This window comes from Emydura macquarii, unplaced genomic scaffold, assembly GCF_026122565.2.
Source record: "Emydura macquarii macquarii isolate MOO-44397 ecotype Brisbane River unplaced genomic scaffold, CSIRO-AGI_Emac_v2 contig_3220, whole genome shotgun sequence".
In the NCBI taxonomy this organism is placed as follows: domain Eukaryota; kingdom Metazoa; phylum Chordata; order Testudines; family Chelidae; genus Emydura; species Emydura macquarii.
Window position 1 is genome coordinate 9,557,414 of NW_027133357.1, and position 14,429 is coordinate 9,571,842.

Below are 14,429 nucleotides of genomic sequence, written 5' to 3' on the forward strand. Positions count from 1 at the left end.
GCTGATGCAATTGAGGATCACTGGACACGATTCCTCCTAAGCCTGAGGGGAACTATTCGACATTTGGCGACTACAACTACACGTTTGTGCCACCGCAACGCTACAGAAAGGGGTTTGTCCAAATCAACAGAAGGGGGGAAAACAAAAGAAACACCCATTTTTTTAGAAAATAGAATATTTCATACAAGACATGGGTCTTTAACCAATCAAAGATTTTTTTAAAAGAAAAAAGAACAATCAAAGAGGAAGAATTCCGTGTGAATTCTGGGAGCCAGCTGTCTTCTGTGCTGTATTCAGTAGGTTTATTGCCTTACGAAGCCATGTACGAAAATAATCAGACTGCTAAACTTGACTTTAAAAAACATTTTTTTACATTAGCTTTTGGGGGGAAGGATTTCAAAGTTATCAGCATGCTCCAAATCAACCCCACAGCCACCTCTGAGCCGATAGTCTCCCTTATCTTTGAACACCAAAGCTATTATTGGAGCGGCTTTTCCCAGATGCTGAGCCAAATCAGCTATTTTGCAGCAACCAGCTGAAGGAGAAAAGGGTTCAAGAGAAAAGGATCTCTTTGTCCTGCCCCATACCAAATGATAGGGACGAGCTCAGTACTTAGGTGGTGAAAAAGGAGAGAGAGAGTAGATCATAGGTGAAATTGAAATTGTTTTGGTTGCCTCTTACTTGCAATACCTCCAATCTTGTAGAACAGTTCATCCTGGCTGTTATGTTAAGAGGTGTAACCTTCAGTGTTACCTATATCCTGGGATTTTGTTTTGTTGTTGTTGTTTTCCCTTTTGGTATTTTGTTGGGGTTTTGTTTGTTTTGTTTTGTTTTGTCTTCTCGAGTCTCAAATCTGGGGAGACAGATCCAACCTGCTAAAGCAATTTCACAGGACTTCATCTTCAGCACAGAGAGAGGGGCTCTTTGAGGGGGAAGAACGCAGACACTTCAACCAAGGATTGGTGACTCCAGGAAACCATTGCTGAGGCAGCAAAGCTGGTCTGAACTCAGAGGAGACTCCTCTCTCTGGTGCAAATGATTCCCATCTAGCCAAAATATTAACCACGCCCCACAGTTGTGAGATCCAGGTCTAACCAGTAAGTGAGTCTGGCTTTTCACATGCAGGACGCACACAGCCAGCTAATGGAGGGATGCTGATGTCATAGGATGCTCAGCTGCTTCAGTGACTGGCCTGGCTGAGAAAAGTTTGGTGCTTTGCAAAATTTGTAATGCCAGAAGTTTGCCGGTGAAAAGATTGCATGACCAAAGTAATCCACAATCTGATTCGCTGCTCTCTCTGGTGTTTCCCAGGCTGGCTTTCAGGGGTATTTGCCCATATCTTCTTTCTTCATAACTGACAGTACCGCTTACCTGACCAACCTTATTCCATAATTACCTAACCAGGATGTTACACTTGCAGGACCGTGCAATGGGAAGGAAGGAAGGAGGATTGAAATACAATTTCTGTGCTGGGCACCCAGTTTCTTGTCTTCTCCAGCTTCCTTGAGAATGAATCAATAAGACTAGTTGAGGAATCTTCTTATGACCCCTCTGCTATGCACACATGCCCTCCTGCAATAACTGTATGGAACTGATCCAGGATGGGCCTGCAGATTTCAGTGGTCGGATCTTGCTGGGGGAGTAACAGCACCGTATCAGTATTAGGAGCAATTCTGACAAAATACTGTCAAAACTTTGCAAGAATGTAAGCGGTTTTGGAATAGCTACTGCCAACGGTATAAGGGTATTGGAATCCCAACTACATGTTGTACAAGGATTTTGGCACCCCATCTACCAGCATCGAGTCTACTGCTTCTCAGAAGGCTACGTACTCTCATGGAATACATCTGAGAGGCAATGGAACTGCATGGAACCTATGAGGCTAGAACGTCATTATCTATGGGTGAGCAAATAGCACAAGTGACTTGTCAGAGGGTAGAGTATACCGCATACTATCCTCTCAGTGCATAAGGGTTTGTGCAGGTCAACACTCACGTATTCAGATCAGAAGACACATCTGGGCTAATGGGGGATGTTCAAAGGCACAATGGGAATTATGAGCCTAACAGATCTTTGTGCCTTTGAACATCTCCCCCTTAAAACCTAAGCCAGATCCTGCCATTACTGGTGTATGTAGACCTGCCATTGACATTAACGGGAGTTTTCAGTGTGGACTTGAAGCGATGAAGTAGACTCCCACAAATACAGGGGCCACAGCCTCAGCTCATGTAAACAGGCATTGCTCCATGGACTTCTATGGTCTTCTTCAAATTTCTTCTTCAACCTAGTCCATTGGATCTGCTCCCACAGCTCTTGTGGGACTGAGGAAGGGAAATGACTATCCAGCATCTAGGGCCCAATTCTGAGCATCCACAATTCCCTATGCCTCTCAGGATCAAACCACTGCTAAAGAACGTTTCACAGAGCAAGTGTGAACACATAGGGACGTGGGGAAAGCTTTAAGACTTCAGTTGATTTCCTTCTGGATTTGTAGTAAAAATGATTGTCTCCTGAATGTGGCTAGTTGGATGATGATTAATTTTTTATTTTTTTTTTTAATCTGAGCTGGTTCATAAACTATGCAGACGGGGTCCAGAGTCCAGGGGCTAGATTCTGGCTGGCCTTTCCAGTACTATGCAGTGAGGCTGGAAGGGGAGTGGTAAGAAGAGGAGGGACTAACTAGCCCCCGCCCTTCCTCACACAGCCTGTGTAAGGCTTGGCTGGAATCGCAGCCCTTGAGCTGGAGCGAGCACAAGGGCTCCTACTGCTACCCTTCCCTCAGGGACCAGATTTGCTACTCCTCCAAACGCGGGAGAGAAGGGACGGAAAGCAGCACAGCAGGCAGGCCAATAGGGGGAGCATGCTACAGCCCTTAAATGGATCTGCAGAGCACAACTAGGAGGGCCCAGGAAATATTCTGTCTCCAGTGCTCCCCATGAGGTGATGCGGGCTGGGGCTCAGCCCTGCACTCCAGCCCCCGGTGTCATAGAGGGGTCAGGGATGGCTTGCACTAGCTAATCATTTTTAAAGCTATTGTGTATCTCGGGTCTTATTGCCCATTTAGGAGCTTAGGTGCATAAATCCCTGCCCATGTAAAGGAGTTATTCCCTACAGCATATACCAGCGAGAACCCATTATAATGACATAGCATCTGTCCTACACACTATCACAACGTGCTTTCTGGGAAGAGGGGAGGCACACCGGTGCAATCCCAACACGAGCAGCCATGCAGATGGTGTGAATGCTAGAAACCGCGATAAAGAATGGATATTAATATATATGGCAAATGAAGGTACTTCCCCTCTCTTGGTTCCCCCTACAAATAAATCACTGGGAGAAACAAAGCGAAGGGCAGCGAGTCACACTGGTAGGACAGGGGAAATGACACACACAGAGTAGAGAGAATTAATTGATCTTAGACGTTGCCTTCATTAAAAAACGTGTATTTTTTTTACCTTGGGGTGGCTAACACTCCTGAACTATCCCAAGGTAAAAACACAGTGAGGATGAGACATTTTAGTATTACCATGAGGTAAACTACGAGAGGTCAACCCCCGGAAGGGGTACAGGGCTATTGCCTATATGGTAAAACTAAAGTATTTTTACATTGGAATAGCTCGTGTGTGCTAGTTATCCCATGGTAATACCGCTATAGCCTCATCACGATCCCCCGCCCACCCGTAGCTAGCTCTGTTTAATTACGCAGCTTGAACTTCCGCACCATGATCTACTTGGCAACAAATTACCTTCTGGTTCCCCCTGGTGGATTGTTAGTGTTTATGAATGACAGTGGTTTCAATATAAATTATTATATCTATATTTTTGTACATTTTATGTTTAAAAATCTTAACACATTTTATTGAAATGTTTTTGTTTGTTTTGCAAATTATTTTGTGTTGTTAATAATCCCTCACTTCGGTTAGCTCGTATCACAGTTTTGCTGCAGCTTCATCCATTGTCCCAGAAGAGGTGGGGCAATGGGGAAATTAGGAATAAAACCTTGCTGAAAAGCTTAGACACTTTGGGCTGGATCAGTTCTGATGCTCCATCAACCAATTCCCTGACCTGGTGGAAATATCACAGAATTCTTTATAGCCACGGCAATAACAATACTTCGTTCTAATACGGCATTGTGTAGCTTCAAAGTGCTGCACAAATGTGAACTAACAATCCTTACACCAGCGCTGGTGGAGTACGTAAATATTAACCCTACTTTGCAAATGAAGAGACTGGGGCAGAGAGGTTAAATGACGAGTCCAGAGTCAATGGTAGCTGGGATTAGAATTCGGGAGTTCTAGGCTCCCATGTATCAAGAGGCCCTTCAGCACTTAGCAGGATTGGCCTGTGAGCTATTTCCATTGTATTTAAATGGCTGTTACATGGCAGGGGATGAATATTCATGGGAGGGAGCTGCTGCGGCTTTCAGCCAACAGAAATGGTTCTGTGCGGTTGGAGGTTTCATACTGCTTTCAGGCACTGAACTCTGGATGAGGCCAATATGCACCAAGCCCCTTTGCTGCAGTATCCCTTTGACCGTCAAAGGAGAGTCAAGTGCTCATTTTCCAAGAGCACCCAGAGGGTTGGGATGTCTGCATTCCCCTGGCTGGTCCATATTAGCTAAACTAAAGCATGTGGCAGTAGGTATGCGGATAGCATGTGAATGTGTTTTCACTGACCACATTTTCGGCCAAGGTGTGCTCTCACACTGGTGAACAGCGCAAAGCTAGTTACGCCAAGGGAGTTAACGAACTGAGGTTCAGCGTCTTTGTCCAGTTCTAATGAAGACTTCTTTAAATGGCACTTTTATCTAGACATGGTCCCAAACAAGTGCTTGCAAACCCCACTGTCTGTACCTGCGGCTGTGCCAATTTTGAGTGAATTTTATGGCCTCAGTAAAGACAGGGAATTGATACAACTGGTCAGAGACAAAATATCTGAGCGTGAGAGGATCTGGAGGATGAGAATTGATAGCTTGGAAACACTAATGGATTTTGAATGGTAGCAACTCATAGCATTTTCCTGGGGGATTAATGCATTTTTCCATACATTTTTGTTAAACTGTATCACAGGCACAGTTTATGCAACATGTGACAAATTATTTGAACTGGATTTCAAATGTTACAAATTGACCAGTTTTCATGAGCGTGGCTCAAGTTCTAAATGGCTAGAGTACATTCGAATATCTAAAATAGAGAGGGTAAAATCTACAAATGCACCTACGTCCCACTGAAGTCAATTGTCCTCCATTTTAAGTCATTAAGGTTTGCACAGTGCTTTGAAACCGTAAAGTGCTATAGTAATTATTAAGTATTATTCTTCAGCATGATTTTGAAACAAAAGTTTGTAATATCTTACGTGTATGAGAGACTATATTGTATACACAATTAGAAACGTGTGATCCAGAGCACAGGATTTGGAACAAGGAACTCCCAAACACTCATCCCTGTTTCGACACTACTTCCATCTGCAGTGCTGAGTAAGTCACTTCACCTCCCTCTGCATCAGTTTGCCTTTCTGTGAAGCTGGGATAATTATACCTACCTACAACACAGATGATTCATTAGCTTGCATTTGCAAAGTATTTTGCAGATTGAAAAAACAATACAACACAGCTGCTAAATATTATATATGGGTTTTTTAATCAGTGTATGATAAATGATTATTGTATCCCCAAGGTTTCTTTCTGCTGATTTGGGGTTTTTTGTTCCCTCTTGATCTCAGGAAGGGAAGCAGCAGAGAGGGAAAGAAAGTAGATGGTTTAAAGAGCTACAGAGCAGCAAGATGTCAGTGAAACATTGCGGGTGAAGGTAAAAGCAGAGTGTGGAAAGTGTGCAGGCAGCTAGGGGCAAAGAGCCAATTCCAGGGTCAGAGGGTTAAGCTAAAACATTGTAGGAGCCTAATGTGGACAAGACACTTGTAGTTTTAGTGAAATCTGTTACCATGTGTTAAAACTACAACTGCCTCATTCACACTAGCTGTTTACCACCTAGTAGTTATTAGGAGTTAGCTACCACATGGCAATAAACAAGGCCAAAGTGCCACTGGTGGACATTCAAACAGGAGCTAAACTATATGAAACTGCACACGTTAGGCTCGGCCAAAGCCACCAAAAGGAAGGAAAGGCCAAAGGGAGAGAACCTGGACAGAGTTGCCTCAGGCTGTCAGGGATGGGGTTCAAGGAAGAGGTGTTCAAAGCCAGGAGAGAAAAACAAGTTGGCTTCAAAGTTCTTTAAATTAAGGTGTTGACTTTACACCCTTGCATTACGCTGCAAACCAATTTCCTGCCTTATTCGGAATCCCCTGCATTTAATTCGCATGGGAGTGTGATTTAGGAATTAACGTAAGGAACTAGGAGTCAGGATTCCTGGGTTCTTTTACCAGCATTGCCACCAGCTCTGTGAGGAAAGTCACTTAACTTTGCTGAATCTGTCTTACTCATCCATAGTAATACCTACTTCACAAGGTGTTGCAAGGGTTCAGTAACAGATGTGAAGTTCTCAGAGATCCTCAAATGACAGAGGGTATACGGCGGTGACTTACTGATATTTTAGATTAGGTAACAGGATATAATCTTCCGACTGATGCTATAGGAATTTCGCCACCAAGTGTTCTGCTTCTAATTATGTCCTTGGGCTAAAATTCTGCACCCCACTACATGCATGTAAATCCGGGGTACTTCAATGGAATTACTTCAGCTTTACAGCCATGGAACAGAGAAGAATGGGTCCCTTTGTGTTTTTGTGTTAGATGGGAGACTGTCTTATACCTGACACAGGGAAACATGGGGATGGCACTGGAATCACATTCAGCTAATTATTTGAAGGCCCAGATCCCATCTGCACTCAACCTGCCAGGCTCCCCACCTACATAAACCCTCTGCTGTGAATATTTTAATCTGGTTGCCCTATACAGGAACAGGGACAGTTTTCTTCTCAATAATTTTGTTGCACACTTTTTTAAGACAGACAAAAAGGTAACCTTGTAAACATACTGTATTTACTGTAATTAAAGTTATTTATTGGCTACAGTAGCACGCAATTCGTAAATAAAGATCTTCAGAGGCTTTAGATACCTACTTGAGTCCAACATATTTATGTGCAGCTTTAAACGCAGTTAAGCATTACGGAACAACTTGTTTACAGAGCTAAGGATGGGATTGGAAAGCTGACATTGCATGCTGGATCTGTTGTGTGGCTAAGATGAAGAGTGTTTGAAAGCACAAAAGCACAGAACGTAAGGCTGACTTAGCAAACAAACTTTGTGAAGGACGATGGTGGGTTTTCCCAACAAAAAGCTGTCCAGTAAAGAGATTGTGCTAACATCTTGGCCAAGTTCCCTCTCAGGCAATTCTCTTCTGTGATCTCTGCCCTGATATAGGGACACTTCTTCTAATTCAGTGGCTCTCAACCTTTCCAGACTACTGTATCCCTTTCAGGAGTCTGATTTGTCTTGTGTAGCCCACGTTTCACCTCACTTAAAAAGTACTTGCTTACAAAATCAGACCTAAAAATACTGAAGAGTCACAGCACACTAGTACCGAACAATTGCTTACTCTCTCATTTTTACCATATAGTTATAAAATAAATCCATTGGAATATAAATATGGTACTTACATGTCAGTGTGATACTTGAGCCTGTTTTTCACTTGTGAGCCTTCTCTGAAGCCCAGGCCCCCTGCAGCGGGGCTGGAGCATGTAACTTAGCTTCACAGCCCCTGTGGCATGGGGCCCTTGGCAATTGCCACCCTCTAATGTTGGCTCTGCACTTGCAATCTTCTTAACCCCATCCCATGACCACCCCCCCAGGGTCTGCAACTCCCAGCATGGGAACGACTGATCTAGATAAGTTGAGCACCCCCAGGAAGACCTCGGCATTCCCCTGGTTGAGAACCACTGCTCTAATCCCTTTCCATTTTGCAAGATTGGTGGCAGAGACTTGCACCTGCATTTTAGTGCTAGATACAGTAAAATCCACAACATACATAGAGGGCCAAATTCAGCCTGAATGTCAACACTGACTTCTGTGGCAGTTACTTACACTGAGCCTGAGTGGGGTCAACGGTCTGTCAAGCACTCTGGGACTCTTGGAACAAGGGCTTTATAAAAGGAACCCTGAAAATATACCCGTTTGCTAGATTTGTGAAGGAAGACTATAGGGACCCTTATTTAAAAGGTGGTCAACTAAGGGAAACCCTCCCAATTCTCACATTTGGATGGTCAGAACTACAGATGCCTAAATGGGTGCCCGCATGCCCATCTGACTTCCCAAGTGCAAGATCTGGACACCACACTTGAAAACGTGTCCCTGAGAATGCTCGTCCCATTGTTGCCATCTGTGCTTTAGTCTGAAGATTTCCTCTCAATAGATATGGGGCTCAACTCATATCCTCAGATCTGGGCACCCTACAAATTTCTAGACCCAGACCAAACATTTCAGCTCAGGTCCACCCCTACCTCTAGGACAATGAGCAATATCTAGTGCTTTGGCGGGCACCAGCTGCAGATTCAGTCATGGTGTGAAATGACTCTCTGATCCAGTCTCCAGGGGCTGGGGAGCTTGACAATTTAGTGTCACTTGCTCCCCACCCCAGAGGGAAGCAAATACAAACCACCTCATGATAAAGCAGCAGCTGCCCTGCTGGAGCTGGGGAGACAGGAAAACCCCATCTATCCCTAATCCATCGCCGTTTACATAGTAGCATCTGCTGCTTGGGGCGCCCGCTGTTCCTCAAGGAGGTATTTTTACTAGCGCACTGATTATTTTTGTTTCTCTGTCAAAGGGAAAGCGAGCATCCTCTGGCATGTCTGATGGACGGGAATGGGCATTTGCTTTGCTTCAAAGCAGGATCCTTCCAAGGGAGCGATCGTTAGACAAACATAGCACAAAGCACTGGACATTTTTTGGAGGACTACAGCATAGCAAACTGAGTCCTTTCAACTTCCTAACCCATGAGGAACAAGAACTCGATGTAACCAGCCACCCCCTGTGCCTTTTTCTCAAGCTAGGAGGCCACTGCTGTTGGCCATCCACTCCTACGTGCCACAGCTGTTGTCCGTGTCTCTACTCCAGCCCCGCCCCCCAGGTACAGTCCCAGCTGCGGCCCCGGGCCCCACGACCCTGTCCGGGTCACGGCCTGCACCCGTGCCCCATTTATGGTCCTGGTCCCAGGCCCTGCAGCTGCAGCTCCAGCCCCCACCCCACTCCCAGCTGCAGCTCGTGCCCCATCTCCCGACCCCCAACTGCGACTTTGGCCCTGCTCCCAGCACCAGCTTCTGGGGGTCACAGACCAGGTAAGGGAGGGCATGACCCCATAGAAGATTATAATAGTCCCCTCTGGCTTTAAAAAGCTATTTATCTCCTTTCATCCGGATCCCAAAACGTTTTGCCAACCAACAGGCAGATGCTGCCGTGGCATGCTTGCTGAAAAGCTCAGTAACTCAGCATAAAACCTGCCTCCACATTCTAGACAGCAGCCAGCCCTGTATAGCTGGTATGATCGCCAAAGCACCGTACAGTATGAAAATGGTTCTGCACCAAGGAGCCTCACGAGGATCTGCAAAATCCCAGAGTTAGTGGGTGTGATGTGAAGAAATGGGGGAGAGGAGTCAGGACTGCACTGAAGTGCTACTTACACTGCGCCCTGGAAGAATATAAATTACAACAGAAAACTGACAGCAAGTCAATGCTGCTCTGAGGAAGCGAGTCCAGACGCAGGGACTGGTGAGACAATCATTTCATCCACGCCACATCCCCCAGTTACACTCAACCGAGCTCCTTGGAGCATATGGCTGAGTGCCCAGCTGTGTGGCCTAGCACCATAGTGACTCCCTTCCGGGGGTCTGGACAGAGGTAATAAGATGTCTCTCCTGCCTACTGCCTGTTGGGTTCAGGCACAAAGAAGTGCTCTTGATGCTGCAGTAGTACCAAAGCGGAGTGATTTACACCACCCTCTCCATCCCTGGCTTGCCGCTGGGGCCTGGCCTTTTCTCATCTCTGTGCATTCCATGAACACATGGCTACCTCAAAGACAGACGCTTCTGTACTTCCCTTGGTTGGTTTGCGTAGCATGACTCCCAACCCAACGCAGTAGCCACTCAGGGCTGCCAACATCTCCCTCCATCACCCAGATCCAAGCATCTTAGAAGCTGTGTGATCTTTGGAGGGTCACCCATAGGACTTCTCCAAGTAGTTATGATGGAGATTCCGCTCTCTCTCTGCAGTAACTCAGGGAATGAGCAGGACGTTTGTACTGTAGTTGCCTACAATGAACTCACCAATACTCACAATCAAATAGTTTCTGGTCTAGTAGTTAGGGCACCAGTGTCAGACTGGTGAGACCTGGATTCAAGTCCCTGTTCTGTCAGAGTCCCTGTGTGACCTTGTCTTTGACCAAGTCACTTGGCCTCTCTGCACCGCAGTTCCCATCTGTAAAATGGGACAATAGCCCTACCTCAAGGGGCCTTGTCAGGATGAAGTCATTAAAGATGGTGAGAAGGTTAGATGCTGCACTAGAAGGGGCCCATGGAAGTACCTAACAGACATAGATTAACAAAACAGAGGAAACCAGAAACTCAAAACAGGGCAAGAGAGGAAGGACACCAAGAAATGCAAAACAGGAATTGGAGAGACGCAAGGAAAGCAAGAGAGCAGAGATGGGGCATGTGTAACCAGAGGAGGGAGAGGGGCAGGAAGGACATCACAGAGTCAATATTCCTCATAGAGGAATAGAGTCCCACAGAAAGGTGACTTTCCAGAAGTCTGGTTTATGGGTCAGAGAGCTCTCTAAACGCCATGAGGCTGTATTTAGTTTGCTTCTCTTTAAAATGCACATGGGCACAAGCATATGTGCACCAGACAGTGACATACACCTGGTTGCATACAGCTACTGTTCCTTATTAATGAAAATGTATACTCTTCACTCAACATAATGAACACGCTGCAGAAGAAGGGACACCTGAGTATTTTGGTAGGGGGTTACATACAGTTTGTCACAATGCCCGTGGGCTATTGCATCTCTCTCCACATCTGGAGCTGTGCAAAACTCAGCAGTTTGACTTTGCCCTCCTCCTGCCCCCAGTTGCCGTTGGAGGTTGGGGGCCATGTGAACCCAAGGCCCCCAAGTTTCAGCCAGTTTCCTGTGGACTCCATGAGTTGGCCCAGCTCACCCAAAACTCAGTTCAGTTTGACAGGCTTCATAAACCTGAGACGGGCAGAGCTTGCACACAATCCTCTTATGAATATTGCCGCTGGTTCTATCCAAACCCTTGCTGATGGCATTTACTATTTACAGTACCCATGCGGGTCACAGGGGAATGTGTGGGTCCTTGTCCTGGGGCTATGCCAGGGCCTGATGGCTCTCCCACTGGGACAGCAGTCACACACACCCTTCTTTTGCTATTTTTGGCCTCGCCCTTCTTGAACAAAAGTCAGGCCATTAAATTCATCTTTCATTGGCAGCTTCCGTAATACGCCTGACTGTGAATGTTTGCCCTGACAGCCCTTCTACCAATCCTCAAACAGCTGCCCGAGCTCAGGCCCCAGGGATTAGGTGGGAGGCTGGACAGAGACTGACTGGAAAGGGCTCCGGGGACACTGGGGGGTATGTCTACACTGCAATCAGGTGCCGTGGCTGGCCCGGGCCAGCTGGCTCGGGTTCAAGCTAAGGGGCTGTTTAACTGCCATGTAGACATTCTGGCTCAGGCTGCAACCTGAGCTCGGAGACCTCCCACCTCGCAAAGTCCTAGGGCCATGGCTCCAGCCCAAGACCCAAAGGTCTACCCTGAAACTAAACAGCCAGAGCCCACGAGAGCGAGTCATCCGGCCTGGGCCAGCCGCGGGTGTCTAATTGCAGTCTAGACATACCCTGTGTTTATTCACACTGCATGAGGCCTGGGTTCGGTAAATCACCAAGCAGCCTGGCCGAAGTGACCTCACAACGGGATGGATGGACGGTGGTCTGGCCTGCTTCTGTCACCCGCAAGGAGAAGAGGCCTCGCCCGGCAGGTGAGTTAGGCTGTGCCCATGGTGTGGCACCTCAGTTTACTTTGATAAGAGTTAATAAAAATCGTGGCTTTGGGAGGAGGGAAAGCAGCTGTGGGGGTTCAGAGTTCACCTCTCCCTTAGCCCAACCGAGGGGCAAGTTGCACAGACACCCTGCTTCTCCGGATGGATGGATGGGATGGATGAAAAGCGCTATATAAGCTATTATTATTATTATTATATTTATTATATCTCACAAGCAAGCAGCAGCCTTCCACTGGAGAAGGGAGGCCAGAAGAAGGATTCAGAGGGCAGGGCAGGGGCAATGGAGAGGGCAGGGAAGGTTATCTTTCCTCATCCACACCTTGAGGAGTGATTTTGTGTTTTCAGGTGGCTTGCAGAGCACCATGCACATTAACCATGCTATATAAATAACAGGGCTCAGACAAGGCCTCCCATTCCTCCTAACAGGTCAATACATTATGAAGCATAAACATCATGATCACAATATTCATGTCCTATAAAAATAATGCCTTATATAGTAAAGCCTCATTTATCCAAACCTCATCTATCTAAAACTCCCTGCCACCCAAACAGGGTCATGTTCCCCATTGACTGTTAACTATACTGTAAATTATTCTCATTATTCTAACGTAATCAGCAACCCCCATGACATTTGGATCATGAAGGTTATACAGCATGCAGACCATACCTTGCACGCAGGGATCTCAAAGAACTTTACGGAGGTGGATGAGTATTTTTATCCTCATATGATGGAAGAGGAAACTGAGGCACAGAGAGATTAAGGTCACACATCAAGTCAGCGACAGAGGCGGGAACAAAACCCATTGCTATGACTACTATATCACACTACCTTACACTAATGCCACAGGCCAGATTAAGCCAGATTCATGTACATGGTTAGAGCCATAGGCACTGCCACTCCAATGAACTTTGGTTCACTGTCCTCACACCACTTCCATGGGGAGTGGTAAAAAAGGGCACCTGTAAGTGGGTAGGGCAGCGATCCAGCTTAGTATCGAAGTCCATATGATGAGACACAAAGACAGCAGCTGCCCCTTCTTCTCTGCACAGCTGCTACAGCTAAAAATAGGCTAACCTACATAACATAAGAACGGCCATGCTGGCTCAGACCAAAGGTCCATCTAGCCCAGTATCCTGTCTCTGACAGTGGCCAATGCAGGGTGCATCAGAGGGAATGAACAGGTCATCATCCAGTGATCCATCCCATCAAGTGATCCCATTCCCAGCTTCTGGCAAACAGAGGCTAGGGACACTTCAGAGCATGGTTTTGCATCCCTGCCCATCCTGGCTAATAGCCACTGATGGACCTCATGAACTTATCTAGTTATTTTTTGAACCCCATTATAGACTTGGTCTTCACAACATCCTCTGGCAAGGAGTTCCAAAGGTTGAATGTGTGTTGTGTGAAGAAATACTCCTTTTTAAACCTGCTGCCTATTAATTGCATTTGGTGACCCCCTAGTTCTTGTGTTATGAGGAGTAAATAACAGTTTCTTATTTACTTTCTCGATACCAGTCATGATTTTATAGACCTCTGTCATATCCCCCCTTAGTCGTCTCTTTTCCAAGCTGAAAAATCACACAGTCTTATTAATCTCTCCTCATACGGAAACTGTTCCATACCCCTAATCATTTCTGTTGCCCTTTTCTGTACCTTTTCCAATGCCAATATATCTTTTATGAGATGGGGCAACCAGCTCTGCATGCAGAATTCAAGATGTGGATATACTGGGGATTCATAGACAGACAATATGATACTTTCTGTCTTATCATCTATCCCTTTCCTAATGAGTTCCAACATTCTGTTAGCTGAAAAGTATACTTGGTTGCCACACAAACTGCTCCCAAAATCAAGGCCACCAGGTGCTGTCCAGGCAGCCCCAGATGCCACTTTCCAAGCAGACTCTGCAAGTCTAAAACAACCTCCCAAGAAGGCACACAAATGCAAGGTCAGGCTCATTTTGAACGCACAATCCCCTTTCCTATTGTTTTCTGTGTCATGTTTGCTGAGACCCATGGGCTGGGGAATTAATTGGTGGGGCCCGTTACCCAGTTTGATGTAAAATCAGGGAATTACATTCTAAAAAGATTTTGTGAAGCTGAAGGAGGCATTGTTAAGAGAATCAGCAGGCGTCAGCCAGGACTCATAAATCCCCCGCAGAGATGGCAGTTCTGCTTCCTCAGTAACTGTCATTAATGCTCAGGGCCATGGCATTTTTGATTGAAAGCAGAATTCAGCACAAACAAATACATTTATCCTTTCAGAGCAACAAGTAAATCCTGTCTTCTTTGGAGGAACTGCTAAATATCTATCAGCTTCTAATCACAGCCCTGGAGAAGATAATGATGGAAACAACCTGCACTGGCCAAGGGAGAAAACCATTACAAGCTCCAATTTCTAGAGA

The 14,429-nt window shown here is 46.0% G+C and overlaps 1 protein-coding gene across 2 annotated transcripts in view; it reads right to left on the minus strand.

Annotated features, from left to right (window-relative positions):
* Positions 1 to 14,429, minus strand: part of RBBP5 (RB binding protein 5, histone lysine methyltransferase complex subunit) — a 149,716-nt gene that overhangs the window by 108,160 nt on the left and 27,127 nt on the right. The window lies entirely within an intron of this gene.